Below are 24508 nucleotides of genomic sequence, written 5' to 3'. Positions count from 1 at the left end.
AATAAGATTAACTCAGAAATGGAAGTTCTTTACAATGTAAATTTGTAAAAGATATAATTAATGCATCCAAACTTATTTCATTTACTTGATAAATACTTTGAGCTACTTCAATGCTACAATTATTTTTATTAATTAATTTACAGGATATGAGCGCCACTGTATAGGCCAGCATTTATTGCTCATTCCTTATTGCCCTTCAGAAGGGTGATAAGTTGCCTTCTTGAACTGCTGCAGTCCCTGACTAATAGGTACATCCACGGTGCTGTCAGGGAGGGAATTCTAGGGTTTTGACCCAGCGACAGTCAATATATTTCCAAGTCGGGTGGTGAGTGACTTGGATTGGATTGGATTGGATTTGTTTATTGTCACGTGTACCGAGGTACAGTGAAAAGTATTTTTCTGCGAGCAGCTCAACAGGTCATTAAGAACATGGGAAGAAAAGGGAATAAAAGAAAATATATAATAGGGCAACATAAGGTATACAATGTAACTACATCAGCACCGGCATCGGATGAAACATACAGGGCGCGATTCTCCCATATGGGGAGAAATCGTAAGGCTGGCGTCAAATCCGGGCGGGTTTGACGCCAGCCCCCCCTTCCCGACAGGGAACCGATTCTGGTCCCCGGTCGGGGCTAGCATCCCGACGCCGTAAACTCCGGCATCGCGGGCTTAACGAATTTCGTTAAGCCCGCTTGCCAGAGTTAGCGCCGGCTGACGCGTCATATGACGTCAACCGCGCATGCGCGGATTGGAAGACTCCAACCCGCGCATGCGCGGATGACGTCATCGCACATTTGCGCGAAACCCGCGCATGCGCGGGCCGGGATGCCCCTCAGCCGCCCCGCGAATGGATACTGCGGGGCGGCGGAAGGACAAAGAGTGCGCGGGCATCGGGCCCGCTGCCCGCGATCGGTGCCCACCGATCGTGGGCCCATGGCACCCTTGGCACGGCCGTGGTAATGCCGTGCCAATCGGTGCCATGGTTTTAAAAATCGACAGTTTACGGCCGTTTTTACGAACGGCCAGACCAGGTGTGTTTGCCGTTCGTAAAAACAGCCGTAAAGGGCTGGGAACTCAGCCCATCCATCAGCTGAGAATCACTGCCGGCCGTAAAAAAACGGCGGCAGCGATTCGTATCGGGAGTCGGGCGTGGGGGGGGGGGGGGGGGGGGGGTGGTGGAGAATAGCGGGAGAGCGTCGGAACAGCGTGGCCGTAAAATTTTACGAGCCACGCTATTCTCCGCACCGTCGGGAGTGCGGAGAATCGCGCCCACAGAGTGTAGTGTTCATGAGGTCAGTCCATAAGAGGGTCATTTAGGAGTCTGGTAACGGCAGGGAAGAAGCTGTTTTTGAGTCTGTTCGTGCGTGTTCTCAGACTTTTGTATCTTCTGCCCGATGGAAGAAGTTGGAAGAGTGAGTAAGTGAGGAATCTTTGATTATGCTGCCCACTTTCCCCAGGCAGGGGGAGGTGTAGATGGAGTCAATGGATGGGAGGCAAGTTCATGTGATGGACTGGGCGGTGTTCACGACTCTCTGAAGTTCCTTGCAGTCCTGGGCCGAGCAGTTGCTATACCAGGCTGTGAGGCAGCCAGATAGGATGCTTTTTATGGTGCATCTGTAAAAGTTGGTAAGGGGTAATGTGGACATACTGAATTTGCTTAGTTTCTTGAGGAAGTATAGGCACTGTTGTGCTTTCTTGGTGGGAGTGTCGACATGGCTGGACCAGGACAGATTTCTGCCGATGTGTACCCCTAGGAATTTGAAACTGCTAACCCTCTCCACCTCGGCCCCATTAATGCTGACTGGAGTGTGTAGAGCACTTTCCTTCATGAAGTCAATGACCAGCTCTTTAGTTTTGCTGGCATTGAGGGAGAGATTGTTGTCGCTGCACCACTCCACTAGGTTTTCTATCTCCCTCCTGTATTCTGACTCATCATTATTCGAGATCCGGCCCACTATGGTCATATAGTCAGCAAACTTGTAGATGGAGTTGGAACCAAATTTTGCCACACAGTCGTGTGTGTACAGGGAGTAAAGTAGGGGCTAAGTACGCAGCCTTGCAGGGCCCCAGCATTGAGGACTATTGTGGAGGAGGTGTTGTTGTTCATTCTTACTGATTATGGTCTGTTGGTCAGAATATCGAGGATCCAGTTGCGGAATGGGGATCCAAGTCCGAGGTTTTGGAGCTTTGATATGAGCTTGGCTGGGATTATGGTGTTGAAGGCGGAGCTGTATTCAATAAATAGGAGTCTGATGTTGGAGTCCTTGTTGTCGAGGTGCTCTGGGGATGAGTGTAGGGCCAGGAAAATGGCGCTTCTTGTGGACTGGTTGCGGCGGTATGCGCATTGCAGTGGATCAAGGCATTCCGGGAGTATGGAGGTGATACGCTTCATGATCAACCTCTTGAAACACTTCATTACGACCGAAGTCAGGGCGACCAGACGGTAATCATTGAGGCACGTTGCCTGGTTCTTGTTTGGCACCGGCATGATGGTGGTCTTCTTGAAGCAGATGGGGACCTCGGAGTGGAGTAGGGACAGGTTGAAGATATCCGCGAACACCTCTGCCAGCAGGTTCACGCGAGCTCTGAGTGCGCGACCAGGGATCCCGTCCGGGCCCGTCGCCTTCCGACGGTTCACTTTCAGGAAGGCCGATCTGACTTCGGAAGCTGTGATGGTGGGTATGGGTAAGTTATTGGCTGCTGCGGCACTCGACAGCGGATTGTTGGTTACCTGCTCGAACCGAGCATAGAATGCATTGAGTTTATCGGGAAGGGGTGCGATGCTGCCGGAGATACTGCTCGGCTTCGCTATGTAGCCCGTTATGTTGTTTGGTCCTTGCCACAACCGCCGAGAGTCTGTCTGTGACTCTAGCTTGGTTTGATATTCTCTGAGGGGGACCTCCAGGTGGTGGTGTTCCTAGGTATCAGCAGCTCTTGTCTTTCCAGATGGTAGTGGTCGTGGGTTTGGAATGTGCTGCCTATGGAACCTTGCTGAGTTCCTCCACTGCATCTTGTAAATGGTACACACGGCTGCCATTGTTCATCGATGATGGAGGGATTGAATGTTTGTGGAAGGGGGAGCAATCAGGTGAGTTGCTTTGTCTTGGATGGTCCTGATGGTTTGAAAATGAAGAAGTACTGACTTTTCACTTGTTACGTTAAATCAGTGGATGATTGCAGTACAAATTTGCACTGTATCAGGTTGTTCCTAAAATATAGTGAGCAGTGCTGCACACCCCTCATCATCAAAATGCATGTGCTGGTTAGTCCTCAGCTGGATTATCGTGTCCAATGTTGGGTACCACACTTTAGAAAACTGTCAAGGCACTGGAGAGGGTACAGAAGACATTTACTAGAATGATAAGAGGGACTTCAGGGGCCTGGGTTTAGTCCCCACCATGCATGTGTGTTGGTTCAGTTGGACAGAGTTTACCATGTGCCTAAGGAGAGTAACTGATCCAACTAATTAAGGACCAGTTAAGACCATTTGAAGGATTTTTCCAGTCAGCCTCCAGGTTCTTCCAGACTGTGGTGTGTAGCCTGCAAGGGCCCTTCTTGCCTCAGGCCTTAAGGTGGATTGAGCACAACATGCCAAGGAGGCTTAGAGATCCTCCTCGGCCTACCTGGGTATAGTGGCAAGCAGCCACAGGACACCCTGTAGAGACTGGGGAGTCTAGGAATGTGGAATAGAGGTTGAATAGAGGAGTTCTGAGTGATTAAAGTTTTTGACAGTGTGGATGCGAAGATACTACTTCTTTCAAAGAGGTTTGGTAACCAGAGGGGACAGAATGAAAGCAATAGGTAAAAGATTCAGAGAGGAAATAAGTGAAGTTATTTTACACAACAGGTTTTTGTGATATGGCCTTAAAGATTTCATAGTAACTTTGAGAAGGGAATTAGATATATACTTGGAAAGGAAGATCAGACTATGGAAACAGAAGTAGGCCATTCAGCCCTTTGAACCTGTTCTTCCACTCAACCTAAATACCATTGACCTGCCTTGATTCATAATCCTGACACACTCGCCTAACAAAATGTAATTCATCTGCTTTACAATTGTCAATTGACTTAGCCTCAGCAACTTTTTGGGAGAGTTTCAAACTATTGACTACTCTTTGTGTGAAAAAGTGCTTCCTGACATACCCCCAGCGTGGTTTTGCTTTCATTGTAATGTTATGCCACCTTGTTTTGGACTCAACCACCAGAGTGAATAGTTTCTCCCTATCAACCCTACCAGATCTTTTCATTATCTAAATACCTCAATTAAATCACCCTTCTGTTCTCAAGAGAATTGTCAAGACTGGTCTATTCAAACTTTGCTCAGAACTTTCAGCACAGTATACTTCTGGTGAATCTGTGTGGAACTCTTTCCAAGGCCAATGATCCTTCCAAGGACGCAGTACTCAGAACAAAGTTTTCAAAATGAAAGTATTGGCAGGGCTATGGAAAGGAGCAGAGAGTGGGGTTAAATGGTTGATTCTTTGAAGGAGCCTGACCAGTTACAATGACCAAATGACCTCCTTCTATAGTGCATAATTGTATAATATTGAATGAAACATCTCAAACAAGTCCTCTCGCCTTGTAAATGAACTGATAATGTATCTGATGGCGAAGAACCTTATTATTGTCATGGGAGTGTCCCTTTAAGAAAGGTTATTATCTTATCACATGGCTTCAGTGATGTCATTTTGTGGGTGGAGCTAAGCTGTGGCGCTGAGGTTTGGTTTACTTTCGCTTTCAGTTTTGGCTGCTGTGGTGCTTAGGCCTGTCTCTCTCTATTATCATTTTAAATATCTGTTCCAGTAAAAAAAACATTGATTATAGCTACCTGCTTTGGTGACTTAAAAGATATAGGGCGCGATTCTCCGCCCCCCACGCCGGGTGGGAGAATAGCGGGAGGGCCTCCCGACATTTTTCACGCCGTCCTGTTATTCTACCCCCCCCCCCCCCCCCCCCCCCCCCACGCCCGACCCATGGCACGAATCGGCACTCGCGATTTTTTACGGCGAGCGGCGATTCTCCGAGGCCGATGGGCTGAGCGGCCAGGTCTTCACGCCCGTTTCAACATGGCAGCAAACACACCTGCTCACTGCCGTCGTGAAATGGGCGCAAGATGCCCGTTTGGGGCATCTGGGGGCCCGATTGGCACGGCAGTACCACAGCCGTGCCAAGGGGGCCATGCGTCCGTAACGGACGCACTCTTCTCCCTTAGCCGCCCCGCAAGATCAAGCCGCCACGTCTTGCAGGGCAGCTGGGGGAAAAGATGGCAACTGCGCATGCGCGGATTGGCATTGTCCAACCTGCGCATGCGTGGCTGACGTCATCGGCCGCGTCAGCCGGTGTGACGCTTGATGTGCGGCCTTGACGACCGTCGTGACGCACGGGTCCGCGCACCTAGCCCCGCCCGGGGGGGAGAATCGGCGCTGGAAGTGGGCATGAAGGCTGCCGTGGGTCACGGCCTGTCCCACGGCAGCCTTTACAATTCTCCGCATTTGCGGAGAATCTCGCCCTATAGTTTCCGGAAACTGCTGATGAGACGGGGTAAAAATCTCTGGGAAAGCCAGTTTTATTCAAGTCAGAATACTGAGTGCTGGGCCACGCCCTTGAAAAAGATTTTTTGGTTGATGGGATTTTGTTTTTGAATTGGAACAGTTAAGGGAGAATTCATTACGTGTTATGCATAGATTACTGTAGCTGTGGGGTGTATTTCTGTTTGTAATTGATAAAAATTCTTGCTGTTTGTTTACATATATATATGTTAACTAATTTTTTAGAATAAAGCTTGTTTGGATTAAAGTGTCCAGGGAGATTGTTGAATTACATCTAAAGGGAAGGCTCATCCTAGCCAAATTCAACATAAAGATTGTAGATCAGGTGGACTTTATAATATACTTTGGAGTTTCTAAGCCCTGGCCCATAACACTATTCAAATTAAGATATCGTCAAATATGGAATTGGTCCTACTTCTGGAGATTAGCTTGGTGAGACTGAGTTGGCTGATGGTCTTCTTTATTCAATGTGCTATTCACCTATTCCTGATTTATTCACAAGGGGCGCAGTTTAGCTTAGTTGTCTGGGCAGCTGGTTCATGATGCAGAGTGAGACCAACCGCGCAGGTTCAATTCCCATACCAACTGAGGTTATTCATGAAGACCCCGCCCTTGCCCCTTTCTTGAGGTGTGGTAATGCTCAGATTCAATCACTATCCCCTCAAAGGGGAAAGCAGCCTGTGGTCATCTGGGACTATGACCACTTTACTTATTCATGTAACAAGTTATTCATTGAAAGCAAAAATAACCTGTTGAAATTTCTTCATTATATTATTTTCAATAATATTGCGCCATCAACATCTTGCAGCAAATAATTGCTCAGAATGTATATGTGGGTATCGCACCAAGTTCAAGGGAAAGATAAGCTATATTCAGTGGAAATAACTGACATCCAAAATGGCTTTTTCCTGTATTGCTCAAGATCCACATGAGTTGCAAAGGATAATCTATCTCTGAAATTGCCAATTGAAATGTATAGGAAGTTATTTTTAGAAGCAGTATATGATTAAATTGTGTAGATTTGGAAAGCTAGAGAATGATCAATGGGTTCAAGTGGTATCATCTAATAACCACCAATGTTTCTTATTTTTCTCTAGTGTTTGAAATTGATGGTAAATGTTCTGGTCCGTGGAGTTAAAATAAACAAACACTACATTAGAATTGAATCAAAAGCTGAGAAGACTAACATTTAGCAACTGCTTCAAACTCCAGCTTGGTTAGGAGAATAGAAGGAACAATAACTTCCTTTTCATTTCAGCTGGCACTTATGGAAGTAGGATAATTGCAAAATTAATAATCTTTCTCATTTTAAAAAAAAAGAGCCATAACCTGATGGAATTTTAAGCAAATTTTGGCACTAAGTGAATCAGCGGCCGGGACATGTTTAAGGCAATGTCATTGTGCATTGACCATGGCATAACTCGCCAATGTGTGTGTGAAGAGGGCAAGTTTTCCTTTTACTTATCAAGGAAAATAGCTTGTTTATCAACCCAGGTGGCTCTCTCTGAGGAAACCTAATTGCTGGCATATTGGGCCAGTTCACCAAACAATTGATGTAACACAAGAGTGTCTGCTGCACAATTCTTTGCAAAGCATACTGCGAGCAAATACTAATATTTATATGTTTGATTCTTCTATACAATGTGTTTTCCTGCTTATCAATGTGAAACTCTCCTGTGAGGTTTCTTTGTAGTGGTGCTTTCTTTCTACCAGAGTTTATTTCAGTCATCCAAATGGATGTGACATGTAAAAGGCAGCTGTCGCTTTTCTTGTGTAGCCTCCAGGCAATAGTGTGTTTCTTAAAAACATTGGTTTCTTTTGAAAGCCCATACTTTTAAAAAGGTTTCTGTAGTAATAATAATGCACATAAAATGAAAAAAGGGTATCAAGAGATGATAGATCTGTACAGAGCTAAAGTGAAATGTGAAATGACAGATAGCATTCGCTCCATTGGAAAGATTCCTATTCCTTTGTTTTTGGATTTTTGTGAAACAAGATTATGTTGCATGGATTATTTAATTAATCTATCTACTACGTAATATTTTACTACCTTTTTCAGACCAAATTAGTTAACTATCAGGAACCAATTTATCTTTTCAAGTGTATGAGTGCGTTGTAGTTTTCCCATTGATTATGTTTCTGGACGAATTATACCAGATGAATACAGGCAAACTATCATATAGATATAGAGAAATACAGCACAGAACAGGCCCTTCGGCTCACGATGTTGCGCCAAACTTTTGTCCTAGGTTAATCATAGAATTTTGGACAATTTTTCATGGCCAATCCACCCGACCTGCACATCTTTGGACTGGCTTATGTCTGCTACACATGGGAATGATCTGATTTCCATTTGGGCAACAATTGGGCAGCACGGTAGCACAAGTGATTAGCACTGTGGCTTCACAGCGCCAGGGTCCCAGGTTCGATTCCCCGCTGTGTCACTGACTGTGCGGAGTCTGCATGTTCTCCCCATGTCTGCGTGGGTTTCCTCCGGGTACTCCGGTTTCCACCCATAGTTCAAAGACATGTAGGTTAGGTGGATTGGCCGTGATAAATTGCCTTTAACGACTCAAAAAGGTTAGGAGGGGTTATTGGGTTACGGGGATAGGGTGGAAGAGGGTCAGTGGGCTTAAGTGGGTCAGTGCAGATTCGATGGGCTGAATGGCCTCATTCTGCACTGTATGTTCTATGTTCTAACACCAGTTTGTGTACAGTTACATTCCATGTGGAACAAGGTGCTTTATTAAAGAAAGAGATGGAAATCAGAAAGGAGATAAGAGTCAAATTCTACGGCTGGTGGGATTCTCTGTTCCCCAGGTTTCCCGGCGGGGTGGAGTAGCTACAATGAGAAATCCCATTAACAAGCGGAGGGAAGAGAGAACTTGCCGCTATCAAGCGGTGCGCCACAGAGAAACACACAGCTCGGGAGCCGGAGAATTCAACCCCAACTTTATTTCATGAACTGCCTAGCTGAGATTAATTAACTTGGACAGTCCTGTTTGTGGGTAGGTACTAGTGAGTTAAGAAATAGTGGGCAGGATTCTCCGTTGCCTGACGCCGATATCGTAATCGGCAATCGGGTGGAGAATGGGCTCCGACACCCAAATCGGGGCCGGCGCCGGTTTGACGCCGGTCAGCCATGCTCCACCCCCACGGAAGTGGTGAAATCACGTTGAGCACCACACATCGTTGCTACAGCATTGTTCGGAAGGCCCTCCCACGATGCTCTGCCCTTGATGGGCCGAGTCTCAGCAGTCAGGAACCCCGCATGGCGGCTGCGGACTATGTCCTGCGCCGTCACACTCAACCGGGATCTGTGTCGCTGGCCGGGAGAGCGACCACAGCAGGTCATCGCCGTGTGCATGTGCCGCCAGGGACCCGGTTATTCTCCGGCCGTTTTCGGCGCGGGAGCCGGAAGTTTCACCTGGCATCGTTAGCCTCTCACCAGTCCCGGAATCGGTCCGGTTTCGCCGCCGGTTTTGGCATTGTAAAATTCCATTTGAGCTGGCATTTAGCCACAAACAGAGAATCCAGCCAGAATGTTTGCATTTAGAAAGAACCTTATAACATTTTGTCCAATCTGTATGTGATATCCTTTGTTAGAGCAATCCAAAACTAATTCAAATTTTCCTTTAGCCTTGAATCTCTTTCTGCTTTAAACTTTATCTAATTTTCCTCTCCAAGATGCAATGGTCCCTTCCTTTTGCCCCAAAGCTCTACACTTCAACAACTCTCCGTAAACAAAAGCTTCAAACTTTTATACTCTCTTAGTAACTATTTTAAGTTGGCTTCTCTCTATCTTTTCTAATTAAACAAAAACTCCATCAAAGCTCTTTTTTGGCTTCTCTGCCTCTGTGAAAACAGCCCCTTTGATGTCCCAAAGCACTTCACAAACTTATCAATTACTTTTTGACTGAAGTCACTGTTGTCATTATCAAAGTGGCTGACAATTACAGCAGATTAAATGAATTCACAGTTCATTTGTTATTGGTGATGGTTGAAGGGAGAAGGGGAAACAGGAAAATAGAAAAGGAAGTGGGCCATTCAGCCCCTGAAACCTCTTCAGCCACTCAATTAGACCATGGTCAAATTGGATGTCAACTCTATTTACCTGCCTTTGCTCCATATCGTTTATTAGTTCGCAAAAGTCAATTGATTTCATTTTTGAAAGTTTCAATTGGTTCAAAAGCTTTTTGAGGGAGAGTTTACGATTTCAAAAAGTGTTTTCCAATCTCACTGCTAAATAACTCTATTTTTACAACTATGCCTCTTTGTTCGGGATTCTTCAACCAGAGAAGATAGTTTATTTGTATCTACCCTACCTTTATCATTTTAAACTCTTTAGCTAGATCACTTCTCAAACTTCCAAACGACCAAAGCAAACTGAAATATCAGTTCCTCACTTTTGTATTCCAACCCCTTAAATTCCAGAACTCACCCACTCTTGCTCAAGTGATTTCTTCGGCTTTTTTCACACTTACAGTACAGATAGATAGAGCTTTGGATTCATGTTCCAATTTGTAACATTCTCTCAATACCAGGCTGTAGCCCAATCATACTTAAGTGTTCAAATTCTGGAGTGCAACTTAATGGATGGCACAGAAGCACAGTAGTTAGCACAGCGCCAGGGTTCCAGGTTCAATTCCCAGCTTGGGCCACTGTCTGTGCGGAGTCTGCACGTTCTACCCGTGCCTGCATGGGTTTCCTCCGGGTGCTCCGGTTTCCTCCCACAAGTCCCGAAAGACGTCATGTTAGGTAAATTGGACATTCTGAATTCTCCCTCAGTGTACCCGAACAGGGGCCAGAGTGTGGTGACTAGGGGCTTTTCACAGTAGCTTCATTGCAGTGTTAATGTAAGCCTATTTGTGATAATAATAAAAAAGATTGTAAGATTATGAAGAAACCATCCCCTTTGACTCAGTGTCAAGAATTATATCAAATGGGCCGAAAACAGGGAGTGCAATTTTAAATAACTAAAATAGGAACTGTAAAAATAGATAAATGAATTGCAGAAGAATGTAATTCAGAATCAAGATTTTATATGATTTGAAAAAATGTGACTGAAAAGTTCAGCGCACATATTTTGTATGATTACATCGCTATGTGAATTTATTCGCAAGAAAATTGTAATGCAGAGTGCAGGGGAGAAGAATATTTGCATACAATTAGTTCAAATTACCTTTGAATTATATGGTGGTACAAAGACATTTCTGAAATCAAAATGCACCAGTTCACTTATGCATGTCAATTTTAAAGTTATTCTATTTTATTTACATTCAAACACAATTTTGGGGAACTTAGTACAAACATTTGAGTTCTCAGCAGGCCTGGGAGTCTTTTGAGATCAAGTCTGGAAATTTCAAAGTGGTTAGTGTTGTCTAATGTGGAGCTAAGCAGAGATGGTGTTACTTTCTATGTATATAACCGGTTTTATTCACAATGCTTTAAAATGTCTGCTGCATGTATATGGTTCTGGTTTCCAGTGACCTCTGCAGTTTGTTCATTTTGATTGTCTCTGTGTCCAGACCCAGACTCAACCAGATTCACATTATCAAACACAGAACAAAAGAACATTACATCTTGCCCCTTGTAAAATTATTTTAAATTGAACCGTCATAAACAACAAACATATGTACATCAAGTTCAGCTTATTAGTTTTCCCTAACTACAGAGATAGGGAGGAAGTCTCCGTTCCTGAGGCTAAGTGCCGGCATCAAACGGAAAATCCAAACGGTGATTCTTTTTTTTGTTAAAATAATTTTTATTGAAAAATTTTGATTTTATACAACATTGACACACCTTAGTAAAATACAGAAAATAACAATAATATTAACAATCATATACATTCGCCCCACCTCCATGAACAACACAGCATTATAACAACAACGCAAATTAACACACTATAAAGTTACAAAATAGACACTACAATAGTGCACCCCCCCCCCCCCCCCCCCCGGGGTTGCTGCTGCTATTGACCAAGTTACCTATCTTTGAGCCAGGAAGTCCAGAAAAGGCTGCCATTGTTTATAGAACCCTTGTATTGATCCTCTTAGGGCAAATTTTACCTTTTCCAATTTTATAAATTCCGCCATGTCACTGATCCAGGTCTCCACGCTTGGCGGCCTCGCATCCTTCCACTGCAGCAAGATCCTTCGCCGGGCTACTAGGGACGCAAAGGCCAGGACACCGGCCTCTTTCGCCTCCTGCACTCCCGGCTCTACCGCAACTCCAAAGATCGCGAGTCCCCACCCTGGTTTGACCCTGGATCCAGCCACCCTCGACACCGTCTCCGCCACCCCCTTCCAGAAGTCTTCCAGTGCTGGGCATGCTCAGAACATATGGGCGTGGTTCGCTGGATTCCCCGAACATCTGGTGCACCTATCCGCACCCCCAAAGAACTTACTCATCCTGGTCCCGGACATGTGGGCCCGATGCAGCACCTTAAATTGGATGAGACTAAGCCTCACACATGAGGAGGAAGAGTTAACTCTCTCCAAGGCATCCTCCCAAGTCCCGTCCTCTATCTGTTCCCCGAGTTCCTCCTCCCATTTAGCCTTCAGCTCCTCCACTGACGACTCCTCCACCTCCTGCATTACCTTATAGATGTCAGACACCTTCCCCTCTCCGACCCACACCCCCAAAAGCACTCTGTCCATCGTCCCCTGCGAGGGCAGCAAAGGGAATCCCTCTACCTGTCGCCTAGCAAACGCCTTTACCTGCAGGTATCTGAACATGTTCCCTTGGGGAAGGCCAAATTTATCTTCCAGTTCCCCCAGGCCCGCAAACCTCCCACCAATAAACAGGTCCCTCAATTTGCTGATGCCCGCCCTTTGCCACCCCCTAAATCCCCCATCCGTGTTCCCCGGGATGAACCGATGGTTGCCACCCAGTGGAGCCTCCATCGAGCCCCCTGTTTCCCCCCGATGCCGTCTCCACTGTCCCCAGATTCTTAGGGTCGCCGCCACCACCGGGCTCGTGGTAAACCTCTTAGGGGAGAGCGGCAACGGTGACGTTGCCATGGCACCCAGGCTCGTACCTCTACATGACGCCATCTCCATTCTTTTCCACGCCGCCCCTCCCCCCTCCATCACCCATTTACGCACCATTGACACATTGGCTGCCCAATAGTACCCCAGAAGGTTGGGCAGCGCCAGCCCGCCTCTATCCCTTCCTCGCTCCAGGAACACCCTCTTCACTCTCGGAGTCCCATGTGCCCACACAAAGCTCAAAATACTGCTAGTCACTCTCCTAAAGAAGGCCCTGGGGATAAATATGGGCAGGCACTGAAAGAGGAACAAGAACCTCGGAAGCACTGTCATTTTGACGGACTGTACCCTCCCCGCCAATGACAATGGCAGCATGTCCCACCTCTTGAACTCCTCCTCCATCTGATCTACAAGTCTGGTGAAGTTATGCTTGTGAAGAGTCCCCCAGTCCCTGGCCACCTGCACCCCCAGGTACCTAAAGCTCTCCCCTGCCCGCCTAAGCGGGAGCCTACCAATTCCTTCCTCCTGGTCTCCAGGGTGCACCACAAACACCTCGCTCTTGCCTAAATTTAATTTATAACCTGAAAAGGTCCCAAACTCAGCTAGCAACTCCATCACTCCCGGCATCCCTCCCACCGGGTCCGCCACATACAGTAACAGGTCGTCGGCATACAATGACACCCTATATTCCTCTCCACCTCACACCAAGCCTCTTCACCTCTCTGAATCTCTCAACGCCATCGCCAGCGGCTCGATTGCCAGTGCAAACAACAAGGGGGACAGGGGGCAACCCTGCCTGGTCCCTCGGTAAAGCCGGAAGTACTCCGACCTCCTCCTATTCGTGGCCACGCACGCCATCGGGGCCTCATATAGCAGCCTTACCCATCTAATGAACCCTTCACCAAATCCAAACCTCCCCAACACTTCCCATAGGTTCCCCCACTCCACTCTGTTGAAGCCCTTCTCCGCATCCAGCGCCACCACTATCTCTGCCTCCCCCTCAATCGCCGGCATCATGATGACATTCAGCAATCTCCGCACATTCGTGTTCAGCTGCCTTCCCTTCACAAAACCTGTCTGGTCCTCGTGCACAACCCCTGGCACACAGTCCTCTATCCTGGTGGCCAGGATTTTTGCCAGCACCTTGGCATCCACGTTGAGGAGAGATATGGGCCTGTATGAACCACACTGCTGGGGGTCCTTGTCCTTCTTTAAAATTAACGAGATCAGCGCCCGCGACATCGTCGGGGGCAAAGTCCCCCCTTCCCACGCTTCATTGATTTACGCCAGCGTTTTTGCGCCGTCGTGGGGACATAGCCCCATTTTTGGAGAATCCAGCCCCATGTGTTCCAGGAGAAGGTGTTAGTGAGGTGTTTGTGGCAGTGGCATATTAGAGTAGCTCTGTAGTAACTTAGTGCAAGTTAGTGTTCGGCCATTATTTCCAACTGTATTAATTTAGACATTTTAGTACTTTGTTGGTGTAGTGTTGGTAATACATAGCTTTGTTTATAAAACAAAGTCTAATGTTCTTTGTTCACACTACAATATCAAGATTCAACATCAGCCCAATGAAAGAACATTACAGAGTCCTGTTCGAATTTTATAGGTTTCTATGAAATCCACCCTTATTCTTCTGAACACCAGCAAATACAATCGTAACTGACTCAATCTCTCCTTATATGTCAGTCCTGCCATCCCAGGAATCAGTCTGGTAAACCTTCGCTGCACTCCCTCTATACCAAGAATATCCTTCCTCCGATAAGGAGTTCAAAACTGCACACAATATTCCAGGTGTGGCCTCACCAATGCCCTGCATAATTGCAGCAAGCCATCCCTGCTCCTATACACCAATCCTCTCACTATGAAGGCCAACATTCCATTTGCCTGCTTTACTTTTGCTGCACCCGCATGCTTACCTTCAGCGACTAGTGCACAAGGTCACCCAGGTCTCGTGGCACATTTCCCTCTCCTAATTCATGGTCATTCAGAAAATAATCTGCCTTCCTGTTTTGGCGACCAAAGTGGATAACCTCACATTTATCCAAATTATATTGCGTCTCTCATGCGCCTTTTCACTCAACTTGTCCAAATCACACTGAAGGATCTCTGCATCTTCCTCACAAACCTTCCACCTAGCTTTGTGAGATCTGCATTTTAGGAGATATTTTAATTCCCTCATCTAAATCATTAATATATATTATGAGTAGCTGGTGTCCCAGCACCAATCCCTGCAGTACCCCACTCGTCACTGCCTGCCATTTGGAAAAAGACCCATTTCTTTGGGGCAGCAGGGTAGCATGGTGGTTAGCATAAATGCTTCACAGCTCCAGGGTCCCAGGTTCGATTCCCGGCTGGGTCACTGTCTGTGTGGAGTCTGCACGTCCTCCCCCTGTGTGCGTGGGTTTCCTCCGGGTGCTCCGGTTTCCTCCCACAGTCCAAAGATGTGCGGGTTAGGTGGATTGGCCATGCTAAAATTGCCCGTAGTGTCCTAATAAAAGTAAGGTTAAGGGGGGGGGGGTTGTTGGGTTAAGGGTATAGGGTGGATACGTGGGTTTGAGTAGGGTGATCATGGCTCGGCACAACATTGAGGGCCGAAGGGCCTGTTCTGTGCTGTACTGTTCTATGTTCTATGTTCCTAATCTTTGTTTCCTGTCTGCCAATCAGTTTTCTATCCATCTCAATATATTACCCCCAATCCCATGTGCTTTAATTTTACACGCTAATCTCTTGTAAGAAAAGTAACTAAATGTTTGTGGTCAGCTTCAATTTTATACCTTCATCCCATGACATAGACAGAGAATTTCGAGCTGACCCATGTGGCTTCTTTCTCAATATTGCATATTTGTCTGTATCCATGAAAGATCTTGAGGTGTATTAAACTGGTCATCTTTGTCCACCTTCTTGAACTTGAAGCAGCACTATGCCCAAGCCTGTTGATGATGTGGCCACTGCCATAATTGTTGTCAATTCTGGACTGCCTCGCACTAGATTTTCTGGTGAAATTAGGAGATTTTTGATCTTTTGAAGGCATTTTGCTGGTCCACATTCCAGCCCCACTATTAACCTTGTTTCAACAACTATCATAATGGTCCATTGATTTCTGCAACACTTTATACCAACTTGCCTATTTGATTGACTATCCAAAGAAGCCTTTCTAATTCTGTGATGTTTTCAGGTTGTGGGAACACTCTAATGGCTTTGGTTTTCTACAATTCGGCTGTAATTCCCACAGCTTGCACAAAATGCCCCAAGAATTTTCTCATCGGCTTTACAAATTTACATTTGTTGTTTAATGTCAAACGTGTTTCTTGTGGGACTTTGAGGGCTGCCTTCACTCGATGCTCAATTTCTTCTCTCGATGAATCGGGTATGAGAATGTCGCCTATATGGCATATTACTCTTTCCATGCCTTCCAGAGTCTGAGACATTGGCCAGAACTTTCCGGTCCTGCCCGTGACAGGAATAACGACGGTTTGGATCGGAAATTCTGGAGAACAGCCAAAGCTCCATTGACTCTGGGGTGGAATTCGTGACTGAAAAACCCCACCCATCATTCTTTGGAATATTTCAGCTGCTGAAGCAATTCCGAATGATAAGTTGTCAAAATAAAAATGCTCAAATAGGGTGATAAAAGTAGTTAACAATCTGGATTCTTTGTCCAGACGCAACCCCCAAATGCCACTATTATCATCCAATTTTGTGAAGAGGAGGCTTTTTCCTAATTTTATGAGACTTCATCCACCAGTGCCATCGGGTGGATCGCTTGCTCTACTGATTGTTAAACTGAGTACTTTGCACTGATTCTGATTGAACCATTAGACTTTGATGCTGTGATCACTCCAGAACACTATTTTATCAGTGCAGTTACTGGGGAAATCACCCCTTGTTGAAACATGTGTTGAGTCTCACCCTTGAAGTTGTCTAAGAGTGTGTGAGGGACCTTCCTCATTGCGAAGAGACACGTAAACACCTACCCTTAGTATTACAGCATGTGATATTCAGTTTTTAGCTTTGCCAAGCCTGAATATAGGGATGGGCATTTATTTTGGAATACATTACAGAACTGCTCATCAGCAATTTCATCAACATCGTAAATCAGCCTCAGCTATGTTTCTACTCAATAATCATCAATCCTGGTTCTGTAAACATACAGGGGTTCCATATTGTTGTAACTCAATTTTGTCAGGTATTGGCCGATTGCTTGTAACTGGATGGTGGATGGCTGTAATCTGATATTTTTAAGCCATTTACATCCTCAGATCTTTAAAAATTCTTTCATGGGATGTGGGAAACACTGACAAGGCCAGCATTTGTTGCCCACTCCTAATTGCCCTTGAACTGAGGGGCTTGTCACATCATTTCAGAGGGCAGTTCAGAGTCATCCGCATTCCTGTGTGTCTGGAGGCACATGTAGGCCAGACTCATTAAGGAAGGCAGATTTCCTTCCCTAGAGGATATTAGTGAACTGATGGGTTTTAACCACAAACAATGGTAGTTTCAAGTTTATCATTACTGAGACGAGCTTTCAATTCCAGAATTTATTAACTGAATTTAAATTCCACCAGCTATCATGGTGGGATTTGAATTGGTGTCCCCAAATTGTTAACCTGGGCCTCTGATCCAGTCACATTACCACTAAGCCACATTGTCTACTATGGTGCCTATTGTATTGAGTAAAGTACTGACCTGGCCCCTCTGGTCCTCTTTGTGCAAACCTGAAGCTGCTCAGTATCTGGAGAATCTCTTCCTCCAATTGTCTCACTGTTGAAAGCTTTCCCTGCCTCGAAAGGTTCTGGGAGTGGCAGTGTAGGTTCCATGCTCACCCAAAGCTCTAGATCTGTTACTGCTTCAGTAGTTCAGCTGCTTGATTGAGGCCTCCACTCACTGCTACCTGGAATCGGATATGCGAGTTTGCAAGCATCTGCAGACCCACAACTTTCCATTATCAGGTGAGCCTTCAATCCCTTTCTTCCTCTTGTCCTTTTTCCAAGGATTTGTATTCAGGTCTGCAGGTTTCTCTCCGAGATTTCCTGGGACTTTATGCTCTGTCGGCTGCGCCATGTTTTCAGACAGTGTGCGTGAACTGTCAACAGAAATCACCAGCTGCCACTATTTTTCACCTTGCGTTCCGAGTCCAGTTGGAGGCTCTTTAGGGTTTGTTTCTTATGCTAAGAATGCTACCGTGGACTATTATTTATTTATGGTGGCATGGTAGCACAGTGGTTGCCACTGTTGCTTTACAGCGCTCGGGTCCCAGGTTCAATTCCCGCTTGGGTGGCTGTCTATGCGGAGTTTGTATGTTCTCCCCATGTCTGCGTGTGTTTCCTCCGGGTGCTCTGGTTTCCTCCCGCAGTCCAAAGATGTGCAGGTTAGGTGGATTGGCCATGCTAAATTGCCCTTAGTGCCCAAAAAAGGCTAGATGGGGTTACTGGGTTACAGAGATAGGGTGGAGGCATGGGCTTAAGTGGGGTGCTCTTTTCAAGGCCAGTGCAGACTTTATGGGCCAAAGTGCCTCCTTCTGCACTGTAAATTCTGTGAGTTCTATGCCTTACAGATGGACTTCACATGCAGAAAACTGCAAATATCATCATGAGGGGCAGTCCAGATTCCTCAAGGCAGCTTCTGCACGAGCGCCATATATTCTTCACCATTGGATTAGAACCTTCCGTGCAGTATAGACTGATACTGCGTGGCCAGCGATTCACCATCCCTTCAAAGGTACTGCAACCAACAACTTCACCAGAACAACCCTGGGTTTGAAGAAACCAGATACAGAACAAAAGAATCAATATACGCTGTCAAGAAAAGGGAAGTTTCAAGACGTGCTCCGTGCAATGCACTTACTGGGGCTGGTTTAGCTCACTCAGCTAAATCGCTGGCTTTTAAAGCAGACCAAGCAGGCCAGCAGCATGGTTCGATTCCCGTACCAGCCTCCCCGGAGAGGCGCCGGAATGTGGCGACTAGGGGCTTTTCACAGTAACTTCATTGAAGCCTACTCGTGACAATAAGCGATTTTCATTTCATTTCAAACAAAAGAACCGCTGCACTTACATAAAGTCCTGGATCTCCCATGGTAATTCTTCGAATAGGATGGTGAATGACATTCAGTCTTTGTTGATTCGTTTTCCGGGCGGTTTGAACTCGACTACCTGCCAAACGGGATGAGTAACACAGTCATCATCAAGCTCAAGAGACACTTCACCACACAGAAAATCCTTCAGAAACTCATGACAGATGCCCATTTGCCAATTTATCTCTGCTGAATTTAGAAACTTTACACACATAGGAACTTTGAGTCTATCACGAGCAGCCCCCATACCCACAGTCCAATGGCCAGGCAGAACAGGCGGCATGCTCAGCTGAGTATCTTCTAGGAAAATGTGCCCGGGATCGCATGGACCACTATGCTGCACTCCTCAGCCTGTCAAATCTGCCACAACAGGCCTGTCCTCATCAGGACAATGACTCTTTTCCAGGCTGCCAAGACTCTGCTGCAGCCCAAACTTGAAACTAATGTGATTGATACCCTCATGCAACGCTATTGGAGAAGCAAAATGCCCGCACATGCGGCCCAAGGTTTACAATCTGACATGGGCAAATATTTTCCCATAATGTTCAACAGGGAGATGCCTTAGTAGTTTTTACAAACATTGCAGTCGCCCTTGTTCTTCAACAGGGTGGCCTTCTTTGCATTGTGCATATCCTGGGGCACGTCTTCCTTCAGCAGAGACCAAGAAGTTCTTGCAGATACTGCAGGAGTGCTGGTTCCCAAAGCTCGATGAGTTGAAGGCAGTTTAGCGTCATCACCTGGAGCTTTGCCTGTGGCAAGCTCATCAATAACTTTGCTAAGCCCTCCCATGACACACAGGCTTTCTATGGTGTCTAGACTGAGCTTCCTCAGGTGACAGTATTCACCCTAGTGTGCAACTCAATATAGTGTTCTTCGCATGTCTCCAACTGTTTATTGCAGCCAGCGATGGCCTCTCCTGCCTTTGTTTTCGATGCAGCTGTTTTCTTTGCTCTTGGACCTGTTGCCTTTTTGACCCCTTCATACCTATCCTTCGCATTCATTCGATTGAAAGACTTATGGATAACTGGCAAAGTTGTAAGCTGCAGTCATTGCACCACCTAGCAGTCTATTGGGCTTTACATCAAATGGTTCTTAATGCATTTCAAGTCTTCTAGCTTGGCTCTCTCTTGTAGTTGTTGGTAGTTGATTGTTTGGTTTCAATGACAGGTCCATCACAACGGAACTAGTCAACAATTTTCCGCCCTTGCTTCCCTTATGTTGAGATTGTTGGTAGTATAATTGTGTCTCAAAGTACGTTCCATTTTGCTTCTGCGCTGTCTGGGAATGCGGGAGAGAACCTGCTCAATTGAGTCGAGGAACTGTTGCCTTTTGTTTGGGTACAAAGAAAATTACAGCACAGGAACAGGTCCTTCGGCCCTCCCAGCCTGCGCCGATCCAGATCCTTTATCTAAACCTGTCTCCTATTTTCTAAGGTCTACTTCCCTCTGTTCCCGCCCATTCATATACCTGTCTAGATGCTTCTTAAACGATGCTATCGTGCCCGCCTCTACCACCTCCGCTGGTAAAGCGTTCCAGGCACCCACCACCCTCTGCATAAAAAACTTTCCACGTACATCTCCCTTACACTTTCCCCCTCTCACTTTGAAATCGTGACCCCTTGTAACTGACACCCCCACTCTTGGGAAAAGCTTGTTGCTATCCACCCTGTCCATACCTCTCATAATTTTGTAGACCAAAAATCAGGTCCCCCCTCAACCTCCGTCTTTCCAACGAAAACAATCCTAATCTACTCAACCTTTCTTCATAGCTAGCACCCTCCATACCAGGCAACATCCTGGTGAACCTCCTCTGCACCCTCTCCAAGGCATCCACATCGTTCTGGTAATGTGGCGACCAGAACTGCACGCAGTATTCCAAATGTGGCCGAACCAAAGTCCTATACAACTGTAACATGACCTGCCTACTCTTGTACTCAATACCCCGTCCGATGAAGGTAGAGAGCACGGCAGCCCCTTTAGTGCCGAAATTAACTGGGAGGAATTTTCCCCTATTAAAATAACCACCTCCCAAAATCAAGAAAGGGGCGATCCAATTGAGTTCACATTTTAGAACATTTGAAAGAAAATCATGTAAAATATTGGAATTGTCCAGTACCATATGGGGCAAATGTTTGCGACTGGCTGTGAGAAGCAGGTCTTCGTGTTTCTCATTTAACATCAAAGGTTGGTATGATTGATTAATGGAGTGGCCATTGAGTCTCTAAATATTAATCTGGGTTGGAACTCACAAAAAGAAAATCATGCAGCCCAACATTATGAACTGCTTCACTGATATTCTCTTCAATACCCCAAGTCACAGCCATAAGCAAGGTGTTTCTTTCAGTAATGTGAAGAATTGACTGTACATTGTAAGTGAAGGTATTATTTTCTGTGGATTCCTACAAATACATTTGCTCTTCTTTCCTGTGACAAATCTTTGCTAATGTCCTGATTATCTTTTCTGAACATATTGATATATTAATTAGTCATTTAATAATTATCATGATTCTAATTCTGCAAGTGATATTTTGTTCTAATTTTTGCTTTTCTTATTTCAAAGGTCTCAGGATAGAGCACATCCCATTGAATTTCAAACACGCAGACTCAGGGTAACGTAAATATTTTTTCTCCCCATCTTGTTCCAACTATTAATGAGGAATTAGACAGAGATGTTCTTATTCAGATGAAAACATTCTTCTGTAAATTGTAAGCTGTGTTTGGTACTAGCCAATTACAATGGTCTTTTCTTCATTTGCTGTAATTGGTTATTACGTATACCTTGGAGTAAATAAACAATTTCCACTTGGTGTGTGGTTTCCTGAAGGCTGTTTTTGACTGACAGAAGGTTTTTAACCCTATGCTCCTGCCTTGACTTAATATGGCAATGGTTCAGAATCTCTATAGAGAGCACTGCTGCTGTTTTATGCTTTGGAGAATGTATAGTTTGTCTGTCTGTGTCATTTTAGGCAGCCATTTTGCCTTTTATAGTGAGACTGGGTCTCAAACATGTTCCACGTTTTGTCCAAAAGCAATGTTTTGACCATTTTAAATATTTTAATGCAGCTATAAATATTGTCGCACCTGATTTTCTGGGGACAGGAGAAACAGGAGTTTCCTTCCCATGTTAGATTTGATAACCTGTGTGCATTTGTTGCGAGAGAGTTTGAGAAAGATGTGCTAGCAGCGTCATACTTATGTGTGGTTATAAATGACAAGAATAACTTTTTCTCAACTTGGAACAATGACTGATTGGCTAACTAGTATAACGATAATAAATTACTTGAGTGCGAGGATGTGCAAGAGTTCAATTTATGACATAAAGGCAAGTAACTGTTCAGAATTGTGGAGTGTACTCCCTTATCTCATTTGGTAGCTGTATCTGTTCATGATCCCAACACAAGGTGCTGAAGGAACCATGGCAGAAAATGGAGGTGCCAATCTCCAGCTTATGATGCAGCAGACAACAAGCAATGAACACCTCTTCAGGTTTATGTGCAATTTTGTGAACCAAACTTCAAGCTGGCATAGTCCCCTGGCTAGACACTTAGATATCAGTATCTATTACCCCATGTTCAATTTGCAACATGCAATGTTAAATACGACTGCCTAAAATAAATCTCTGCCTGCAGCTTACATGGGGAATTCTCCAATCATTCTTTATAACTGCAGAAATTTGAAGGGAACAAGGACAGTGGTTCCTGTCGTTTCTCTGGGGACATCCCACAAATTGGTCAGATCAGTTGGCTAGATTGATAAGAATGTGGTGCAGAATGACATTCAATCCCTATGCTCTTTGAAGTAGTTCTTGGGGCCTATCCCCAGCGCCTTGTCTCATTCATGGCATAAGCCATGATTAACAACCCTCAGGTGACAAGTGCAGTACATGAAGAGGGAAATCCCCCAAGCTATGACGTCCCAAAGCAGCAAGTTTCGTTTTGACTTTATCGTGTGCGAAATTTTCGAAAACTGTTTAACCAGCTTCTTTGCCCCTGGTTGGGCCTGGGTCATTATTTTTTCTGAGTGTATGCACATGGTATGAGTACTGTAGCAGCTGATGAAGAAGACAGAAGTAATTTGTCCATTTGGTCACTGTTTTCTCAGTTACCAACTGTGGGTCAATCTGAGTGAAAAATCCTATTAGGAGAAGGAAAGCTGTTTGTCATATCTCTTATGTGATAAAAGTCACTTCACGGATGCGTGGATGAGTGTGTACCTATCTTTTAACAGAGTGGTCCACTGGAGTTATGTCATTTGGGAGTGTTCTTAGAAACAGTGGAAACGTTGTGGGTGTCATCGGGGTTGTTTGAGGGCTAAAATAAATAAGGAACAAAGGTGGATTGACATTTTGTCTGTTTGGAATGTGAAGCAAAATATATTCATTTGGTAAGTTTAAGTTGTTTGATATTTAAATGGAGAAAAAAAAGAGATTTTGACTGCTATTTGTGCATTGACTGTTACAGCAAAGGAAAATGACAAATGGTTTGTTTATATCGCAAAATGGTGTTGGTTAAACGGAAATCAAAAGGAAGGAAATGACAATAAGCTTTAGAATTGGATTCACTTCAACATGAGTGAATCAAAGTCAAATCTAATTCCTGTACCATTTACAATCCTTAATCTAAGTAATGCATCCAACAATTACAAGCACTATGTGTAACAAAATCATAAATCTATTCGCACAGAGGAAACATGCCCCCAGGTGGCTACACGAGCATTAGCCTTGTGTGCATAGGAGTGTTGTTTGACATCAGTGTGCCTTTTTCGAGAAAAGAAAAGCACTGAAAAATTGATTCCTATTTTACATGAAAGGCAGCGACTGACACAAAAGCTTAGAAGACTGCTTTTCACTTCCAATTCTCCACGGCTAATTTAACGGAGCTAAGATAGAATGAGGACCTTCCATCCTCTACTATATCTCATAACTTTGGCTTCTGATGGGCCATTCAAGGCCTTCAGTGTGGTATTCAATGGACAAAGACTGTGCTACCCAAAGCTACTCAGTGTCTTCTGATAGGCAACATTATTCAGACAATATATATTACATACAGAAAAGGTGAGAGTAATTGAAGAATCTCATAGATGTGACAGCATCCAGCGTGTGGGAGTATTGCAATACAATGCTGGGGACCAGGTGCTAATCTATCCTTCAATTTATGAAGGACATAATACACATTCATGTATACACGTCTGATTAGTGCTGTAAAGTTTGTCAGCAGCCTTGAGAATGATCAGCGTGAACAGGACAAATCGGAGCAAGAGGATATGAGGAGAGAGGTCGCGAGAAGGGTCAAGATGTATCTGCATCTCAGTTGTTATTTAAATTATACCGTCCATCATTCCTGTCAAAAGGCTTAGAGAGTTCGATTTGAAAATTCAGGGTGTTCACAAGCATCCACCTTGACGCTGCTCTGTGCTCACCCCAAACATTAGTACCGATTCTCATTAAAATAGGCCGAACATTGTAAAGGATTTCAACAAATTGTCATGGTGTTGGAGATGAGACACTGGAGGTTAATCTTCAGCTGATAAGTGAATCGTTCTACTGCTATTCATCTGGATTTGGAAAATTCCACATAAGCGTCACCACCCAACGCACCACCCAGCAGCACACAAACCGAGCTACTGATTTTCTTTTTAAGTAACAGATATCCTCTTCCTTGGCAATAAAGGTCAAGGGAAAACAAAACAAACAACGGACGAAACACAACTCAAACGAGGTACACAAGATAAAACAGTGCAGGATAAATGGGTCTGAGGAATAGGTCGGGCTGCTGATATCATCCACTGTACAGTGTGTAGGTGCTGGAAGAGATTTTCGGAGTCATTGCTTGGAAATCATTCCAAGATATAATTTGGTATTGCTTGCCATTTCTATTATTTTTAAATTAAATATTTTTA

General features: G+C 45.0%; 1 protein-coding gene across 40 annotated transcripts in view; it reads left to right on the top strand.

Moving 5' to 3' along the window:
* The window catches only part of LOC119970160 (receptor-type tyrosine-protein phosphatase delta), a 2903826-nt gene that overhangs the window by 1520009 nt on the left and 1359309 nt on the right, over nt 1–24508 (top strand). For all 40 annotated transcript variants that reach the window (XM_038804286.1, XM_038804284.1, XM_038804281.1 and 37 more), the window contains exon 6: nt 21171–21219. The gene's annotated coding sequence lies outside the window, so the exon portion shown is untranslated. The remainder of the gene's footprint in view (nt 1–21170; nt 21220–24508) is intronic.

Source organism: Scyliorhinus canicula, chromosome 8 (genome assembly GCF_902713615.1).
Source record: "Scyliorhinus canicula chromosome 8, sScyCan1.1, whole genome shotgun sequence".
NCBI lineage: Eukaryota > Metazoa > Chordata > Chondrichthyes > Carcharhiniformes > Scyliorhinidae > Scyliorhinus > Scyliorhinus canicula.
The sequence above is the reverse complement of the archived record's forward strand: the minus strand, read 5'-3'. Positions and strand labels throughout refer to the sequence as shown.